The following is an 8271-nucleotide window of genomic DNA, read 5'->3' on the forward strand; positions in this document are numbered from 1 at the left end:
ACCCTAAACGGAGGAGCAGTAACTTGGAAGAGTTCCAAGCAAGAAACCGTAGCTGATTCAACGTGTGAATCAGAGTACATCGCAGCGAGCGAAGCGTCGAAGGAGGCAATATGGCTAAAGAACTTCATTGGTGATCTTGGAGTTGTGCCGGCCATAAAGGAGCCCATGGAGATTTTCTGTGATAACGAAGGTGTGGTTGCCTTGACCAAGGAACCGAGGGATCATGGTAGATCTCGACATATCGACAGAAAATATCACTTCATTAGACATCGTGTAGAAGAAGGACAACTCATAGTTAAGAGGATATCATCAGAAGATAACCCAGCAGATCCGCTTACAAACGGACTGAGTAGGGTTAAGCACTTGCAGCATGCTAGGAGTATTGGGCTGAAGGATGATATTAGTATAGATTAGATAGTATTAGAAACGTATAATAGATAAATGTAATTAACATTTGATGATTAAATAAAGGAGTTTTATTTATAAGTAAAGTTACTGTCATATGTTAATTGTTTAACTATTGTTTCACTTTGCATGTTTTGACTTCCAGAATAATTGAGTTTATTAGGAATAATTGAATTATTCAAATTGTCCACAATCGTTCATATGTTGGAAGTAGATATGAATGAAGATTGTCATGAATTGGTGTGTAGATTGTCTAAATGGTGTCAGACATAGCAAGGGTTGCTGCAACGTTCATGAGTGCTTATGAACTGGTTTTGAGCATTGGAACAAACCCGCGCTTGCTGGAATCACTTTATGGAATATGATATAAAAGGTGATCGCAAGACGATAATATCATATAGTCTTAAAACCTAGATATATGGTTTATTATTTGTTAATTGATTGTACATTGATAATGCGAAAACGCATCAGTAACTTGGTGTTATAAAACGCATTGTTGTGTATAGTTGGTTAATGAATAAGTAAATGCATATAAGTCGAAGTTTATCTGTAAATTTTATCCTAAGAGGGTAGAAGAGATATCTTGGCCACTCGATGATTTGATTTGACTTACGTGCCGGGCCCGGTCAGAACTGATTGATGTGTTTGATTAAGTTCTATGTCGAATAAATTGGAGATCGAGAAATCAAATGCTAGACTAACTATTCCATAGGATTGTCAGCATGATATCTAACACATGACTGTACGATCCCTTATCTAAAGGACAAGATTGATTAGATCAATGTTTGATAGCGTCTTTGAGAGCTACGATTGCAAACCGAATTGTACTTGTATAGTTACTAGACTTATCCAAGTGGGAGACTGTTGGAATAGTGTCTACTGCTGCAACTATATTAGGCAAGTATTTGACCCGGTTGTGCATGGTCCTTTTGGGTTGCCTTCACCATAGCAACTTGATGGATGATTTGTTAAGAGAGAGTAAATATTATAAGGAATAATATATGGTTATTTGATTAATATAAGTCATAGATTAATTGGAATTAATTTGGTGACTTAAAGAGATTAATTAAATAAGAAGGTATAAACTATCAATTGTTTGATAGTTACACTTTAGACTATAAATCCTTATCCATGATAGGATGGACGATTTCTAGGGCTTGGATAAGCCAAAATCGTCCATAAGGTTATCAAGGAAAGGATATGGATCAACTTAAAGTCTAAGTTATCCAATTAGGGTTAAAGCTGTAATCCTTAAGGAGTCTACAAGTATATATAGACCCTAGGGGTGAGGGAATTCGAGTAATCACAACACACCATCTAAAGTAGAGATACTCTGGCCGAATTCCTTCCCTCTCCTCTCTCCTAGATCATCTTGCTTGCTATTGGTGTTTGTAAGCCATTAGAGGAGTGACATTTGTGACTCTAGAAGCTCCAAGACAACAAGATCAACAAGGAATCCAAAGGTATAATTCTAGATCTATTTCAATGTTGTTATTTAACCTAATTAGCCATTAGAAGTCTTGGACTCAAAGCATGTTTAATTAGAAAGCCTAGATCCGAGCATTAGGGTTTTGCATGCGCACATAGGAAAGTTCTTATGGCTAAAACCCATCACTTTTGTCATGCCATCTCTTGGTCTTTTCTTTATAGAGCCACAAACTAGAATAAGCCTCATTTCGGAGTTCTTCAAGGGCATTCATTTGCATTAAATGGTTGGTCTTCAATATGCCTTATACTCGATCTCAACCGGTAAATGGCATTGCTTTCCATAAACTAACCTATATGGTGTAGTACCAATAGGTGTTTTGAAAGCGGTACGAAATGCCCATAGCGCGTCATCCAATTTATCCGACCATTCCTTACGGTTGCTTCCCACCGACTTCTCTAAAATACGCTTCAAGGCTCGATTGGTCACTTCAGCTTGTCCACTCGTTTGTGGATGGTATGACGTGGAGAACTTATGGGTCACCCCATATTTCTTAAGCACCTTTTCCAATTGATCATTGGCAAAGTGTGTGCCTCGGTCACTAATTAGGACCTTCGGAACACCAAACCGGGAAAACAGTTTCTTTAAGAATCGTACCACTACCTGTCCGTCATTTGTAGGTAAAGCCTATGCCTCCGCCCATTTCGAGACATAATCTACCGCCACTACTATGTACTTGTTTCCTTTGGATGTGGGAAAGGGTCCCATGAAGTCAATGCCCCATACGTCGAAAACCTCGCACACTTGAATGCTATGTTGTGGCATTTCATTTCGAGATGAAATGTTTCCCACCCTTTGACAAGCATCACATTCTTTGACATATTGGGCTGCATCTTTGAAGATTGTAGGCCAATAGAACCCAATGTCAAAGATCTTCTTTGCGGTATAGTGTGCTCCATGATGTCCTCCCATGGGCCCGCTATGGCAGTGTTCTAGTATTCTTCGGCTTTCCTTCCCGAACACACATCTTCTTATAATTCCATCCGCACAGCTTCGAAAGAGGTATGGATCGTCCCAAAAGTAATATTTGATCTCCGCAAAGAATTTCTTCTTTTGTTGACTACTATAATCCTTCGGGACGTAATTTGTAGCTAAATAGTTAGCTATGTCTGCGAACCATGGCTCCTCTCCCACGGACACCATAATGTATTCATCCGGAAAGTCGTCTCCATCCTTATCTTCTTGCAATTGCGGGTTCTCGATCCTAGATAAATGATCGGCTGTTACGTTCTCCATTCCTTTCTTGTCTCGTATCTCTATATCGAATTCTTGAAGAAGCAGGACCCATCATATTAGTCTTGGCTTAACATCCTGTTTGGAAAACAAATACTTGATAGCCGAGTGGTCAGTAAAAACAGTGGTTTTAGATAAAACCAAGTAAGGGCGAAACTTGTCAAAAGCGTAAACAACGGCTAACAATTCTTTTTCAATAGTAGTATAATTCTCTTGGGCGGGGTTTAAGGTCTTGCTTTCATAATAGATGGGTTGAAAGTGCTTATCAACCCTTTGACCAAGGACCGCTCCTAGTGCATAGTCACTAGCATCACACATGATCTCAAAGGGTAAGTTCCAATTTGGTGCTATGATGATCGGGGCATTAGTTAATTTTTCCTTTAGAAAGTCAAATGCCTCTAAACACTCTTTAGTAAAATTAAAGGGTGCATCTTTTAGTAATAATTGTGTTAGAGGTTTCGTGATTTTGGAAAAATCTTTTATAAAACGCCGGTAAAAACCTGCGTGTCCCAAAAAACTTCTAATGCCCGATCCACCTCAATTCCCTTTTTAGAGACTTTGTGTCCCAAAACTATACCCTCCTTGACCATGAAGTGACACTTTTCCCAATTTAGGACCAAGTCGGTTTTCTCACACCTAGCAAGCATTGACTCAAGATTTGTGAGGCAGTCATGGAAAGAAGATCCGAATACAGAAAAGTCATCCATAAAGACCTCCATGAACTTTTCCACCATATCATGGAATATGGCGGTCATGCACCTTTGAAATGTCGCAGGTGCATTGCATAGTCCAAATGGCATCCGTCTATAGGCAAAAGTCCCACTTGGGCATGTAAACGTCGTCTTTTCTGGGTCCATTGGGTCTATGGGTATTTGAAAATACCCTGAAAACCCATCTAGAAAGCAGTAATAGCTATGGCCCGATAGTCTCTCTAACATTTGATCTATGAAAGGAAGGGGGAAATGGTCTTTGCGAGTGGCATCGTGTAGCTTTCGATAATCAATGCACACTCGCCAACCGGTTACCGTTCGCGTTGGAATTAACTCGTTCTTTTCGTTGGTGATGACCGTCATTCCTCCTTTCTTGGGCACCACTTGGACCGGACTCACCCATGGACTATCGGAAATGGAGTAGATGATTCCTGCATCCAAAAGCTTGACCACCTCCTTCTTGACGACTTCTTGCATGTTCGGGTTCAATCGTCTTTGATGTTGCACCACCGGCCTTGCTCCCTCTTCTAAATTGATTTTGTGAGAGAAATAGGATGGGCTTATTCCCTTGATGTCGGAGATGCTCCATGCGATAGCTCTTTTCCTTTTCTTCAACACGCGTACAAGCTCCTCCTTTTCTGTCTTGGATAGGTCTGAGGCTATGATCACAGGCTTCTAATTTCCTTCTTCCAGAAAGGCATATTCCAGATGGTCAGGTAGTGTTTTAAGCTCCAATTTGTTGTGCATAGTGACGGACTCGCCGAGTGCAGGTTTGGTACTCGGTGAGTTGGTAGCTGCATTCACGACTTCTGGCTTTTCTTCAGATGTACTCGGCGAGTAGATCGGGTCTACTCGGCGAGTAGGGCTCTCAGATTGCTTCTTTATTTCTTCATACTCCGCTTCTTCCAACAGTCTTTCAATCTCTAGTAAGTCCTTTTCTAGGTCAAATGCTTCATCCAAAGCTGCAAACTTGCTGGAATCTTCAAGTATGTCTTCTTCCAATAGTTCGTCAAGAATGTCGATTGAGAAAGCAGTGTCGTCACTACTCCTTGAGTACTTCATGGCTTGGTCTACCCCGAATGTCACTGAATCGTCCCCAACTCGCAATGTGAGCTTAGAATCTCTCATGTCTACAATAGTGCTAGCTGTGTTGAGGAAGGGCCTTCCAAGGATAATTGGCACTTGCGGATCCGCCTCCATGTCGAGAATGATGAAATCAGCCGGGAAGACAAATTTGTCCACTTTCACTAGCAAATCTTCACAAATGCCTCTTGGGAAAGTAACAGTCTTGTTTGCCAAATGAATTGCCATTCGAATTGGCCTTGGCTCCGGGAGGTCCAGCTTCTTAAAGAAGAGTATGGCATAAGGTTCACACTTGCTCCAGAATCAGCTAAGGCATGAATTGCAGCCAAGTTGCCAAATTGGCAAGGCAAAGTTAAGCTCCCCGGATCACCCTTCTTCTTTGGTAACTTGTTTATCATTGCGGCGGACCAGTTCTCATTAAGCACTACCTTCTGCAGTTCCTCCATCTTTCTTCTGTTAGTGAGGAGTTCCTTAAGGAACTTAGCATACTTGGGCATTTGCATGACGGCTTCAATGAAAGGAATGTTGATTTGAAGAGTTTTAATATGGTCTAGAAACTTCTGATATTCCTCTTCCTGCTTCTCTTTCTTGGCTCGGGCTGGGTATGGCATTGGAGGCTGGTATGGTTTCAAGGGAGGCTGTTCATTCGTTTTAGCAGGGGTACTTGCCGAGTCCATCGGCCCTACTCGGCGAGTAGGACTCTCAGATTGTGAATCTTGGTTTTCTACTTGTTCTTCCGTTCCTTCCTTCTGTGAGTCCTTGGTTGCTTCAGTTCGAATGGGGGCGAGGGGAGTGATGATCTTCCCACTTCTTGTTGTAACAATATTTACTTGTGCGCCTCATGGGTTGTTCTCGGTTTTGCTAGGAAGCTCACCCGGTGACCTTTGGTTTAGTTGTTGAGCAAGTTGCCCAAGCTACTTTTCTATGTTGTGGATGGATGCTTGCTGGTTCCTGATCATTGTTCTTGTTTCTTGGATAGCAACATCATGGTCACTATGTCTTTTCTCAGAAGCGGCCACAAATTTAGTAAGCATATCTTCCAAGCTTGGCTTCCTCTCTTGCACCGGCTCCTCCTTTTGGTAAAAGCCTCTCCCTTTTTGTCTATACTTCTCCTCCTTCGCCTTCTTGTACTCTTCGTAAGGAAGCCACTCTTTCTTTTGTTTGCGCCAGTCCTCATCATACCGGTCACCGCTCGAATAACATGCTTGTGCCTTTTTGTTGCCATTCTCATCCAAATCGGAATCTCTAGTGAGGTGAGGTCCATTGCAGTTTTCACAACCCACCCGTATAGCATGGATAGTTTGATCCATTTTGTCCATTCTCCTATCCATGGTTTTTAACATGGCCATGACCGCGGATAAATCTTCAGTAGCAACGTACGCGGCTCCCCTCGTGACATCATTCCTAGGGTTGTGGTATTCTCTAGAGTGTTTAGAGAATTCTTCAATCAATTCTTTAATCACCGGGGTGGCTTCTTTGTAAGTGGGCCTTGTGAGTCTAGCAACTGTCGGGTCGTGACATTGACTCCATCATAAAAGATGGAAACTTCTTGCTGGCTGTTTAGATCATGGTGTGGGAAATTTCTTAGCAGACTTTTGTACCTCTCCCATGCTTCATATAAAGACTCTCCAGCTTGTTGTTCAAATTTTGCAATGGCCTTCTTCAGTTTGGCTATCTTGGATGGTGGGAAAAAGTGATCAATAAATTCTTCCTTCATTCTGGCCCAAGTAGTGACTGATCCGGGGGGAAGTGACTTGAGCCAGTCTTTAGCAGCACCCTTGAAGGTTACCGGAAGCATACGAAGTAGTTGAGTTTCGCGGGTTACATTTGGAATGTTGAAGTAATCAGCAACATCATTTACTTCATCCAAATGTTTGTAGGCATCTTCATGATCTTTCCCATAGAAAGGTATTTCCTTGAGTGAAGCTAGGATATGACCTTTTAGCTCGAAGGTAGCAGTCGCGGGAATTGCGGGTTGCACAAGTCCCGGGCCATGGTCGTCGCGCATCCTCTTCTTCCATTCTCCCATGGGGATTTCATCAATGTTAGCCATAGTGAACGCTAACTCTTCCTCCGATTCAGTTTCTTGCTCGTACGTTGCCTCCTCTTCTTCCTCGGTCTCGTATCCAATATCTTCTTGAATTGGCTCCTCAATTATCAAGGAAGCGCTAGAAGCTCCTGATTTACTGCTCTTCTTTTTCCCAAAAATAGTCTTCAAGTTGGACAATGGTGATTTCTTTGGTGTGCTTGAACTCTCCACGTCCTTCCCTTTGTTTCTTTTCAATGCGGATTCGGGGTCTTCAAACGGGGGTACCAGTCGTGTGTTTGCTCCTCTGGTCATGAAAGTCCTGAAATCAATCAAATAAAAAACGTAAAAAGAACAAAAAGATTGTAAAAATAAAAAAATATTGCTGACTAAACTGCTACTCGCCGAGTAGGTGCGATTGCACTCGACGAGTATCGGTGATATTTCAAAAAAATTTCTAAGTTTTAAACTAACTAAAACAGATACTAAAACCTAATTACCAGTTACTAAATTTCAATAAATGAACTTTATGCAAGTAAACTCACACAAAGAATCGAAAAAATTAGGAATTAGCTTAATTATTTAGAACCGTTCCCCGGCAACGGCGCCAAAAACTTGATGTGTGTAAATTGAACTAGTTTTATCCCTACTTTTTATTAATAATTTGAGCACACAAAGGCAGTGAACCTGTCTTTAAGTGGTATAGATTGATAAGTGAGGTATCGAACTCAGGGAACGGAAAATTAAACTAATAACTAATTTTAACTAAAACAAATAATAAAAGTAAAGGGCTTTTCTCTAGTTTTGCAAGACTAGAAACTTAGACAAACTAAATTAACTAATTAACTAAAGCAACAACTATTCACCAAATTTGATAAAGATGTTTCTATTTAGGTTCAACCAATTCACTCCTATGGTTATTTAAGTTAAGATGTTTCTCTAGTTCATATTCATTACTCCTAACCCTTAGACAATTAACTAATTTAAGCGTTGATCAAGTGTTTAAACTAATTAATTCCCTAGATTAATTATTTGGATTAAATAAAATTTGTAATGGCTAATTAAGTTGTTAATTCAATTAACCTCTTGTTGATGGTTTCTCAAACAAGCTCAGACATTAATCTTCCTATTTTCTTATTAATCTTAGTTTCATAATCATTACTTCTAAGCATATGGTTTAGCATTCACATGGACATATGAGGTTAACAATTAAGTGATGTTCATGCAACCTAATTGCCTTCCAATTAACAGAAAATAGTAGTGATTAATACATAAGGTTCTTTAACAAACTTAATTTAATAAATCACCAGTAGACAATTAAGCAAAAA

General features: G+C 40.5%; 1 non-coding gene across 1 annotated transcript; it reads left to right on the top strand.

Moving 5' to 3' along the window:
- Positions 1 to 6479: 6479 nt before the first annotated feature.
- On the top strand, positions 6480 to 6586 carry LOC145091149 (small nucleolar RNA R71). The gene has a single exon (XR_013702037.1). It is a non-coding gene; the product is annotated as a small nucleolar RNA R71 (small nucleolar RNA).
- Positions 6587 to 8271: the final 1685 nt, after the last annotated feature.

This window comes from Lactuca serriola, chromosome 2 (genome assembly GCF_051521515.1).
Source record: "Lactuca serriola cultivar US96UC23 chromosome 2, Lser_US96UC23_V15, whole genome shotgun sequence".
Lineage (NCBI taxonomy): Eukaryota > Viridiplantae > Streptophyta > Magnoliopsida > Asterales > Asteraceae > Lactuca > Lactuca serriola.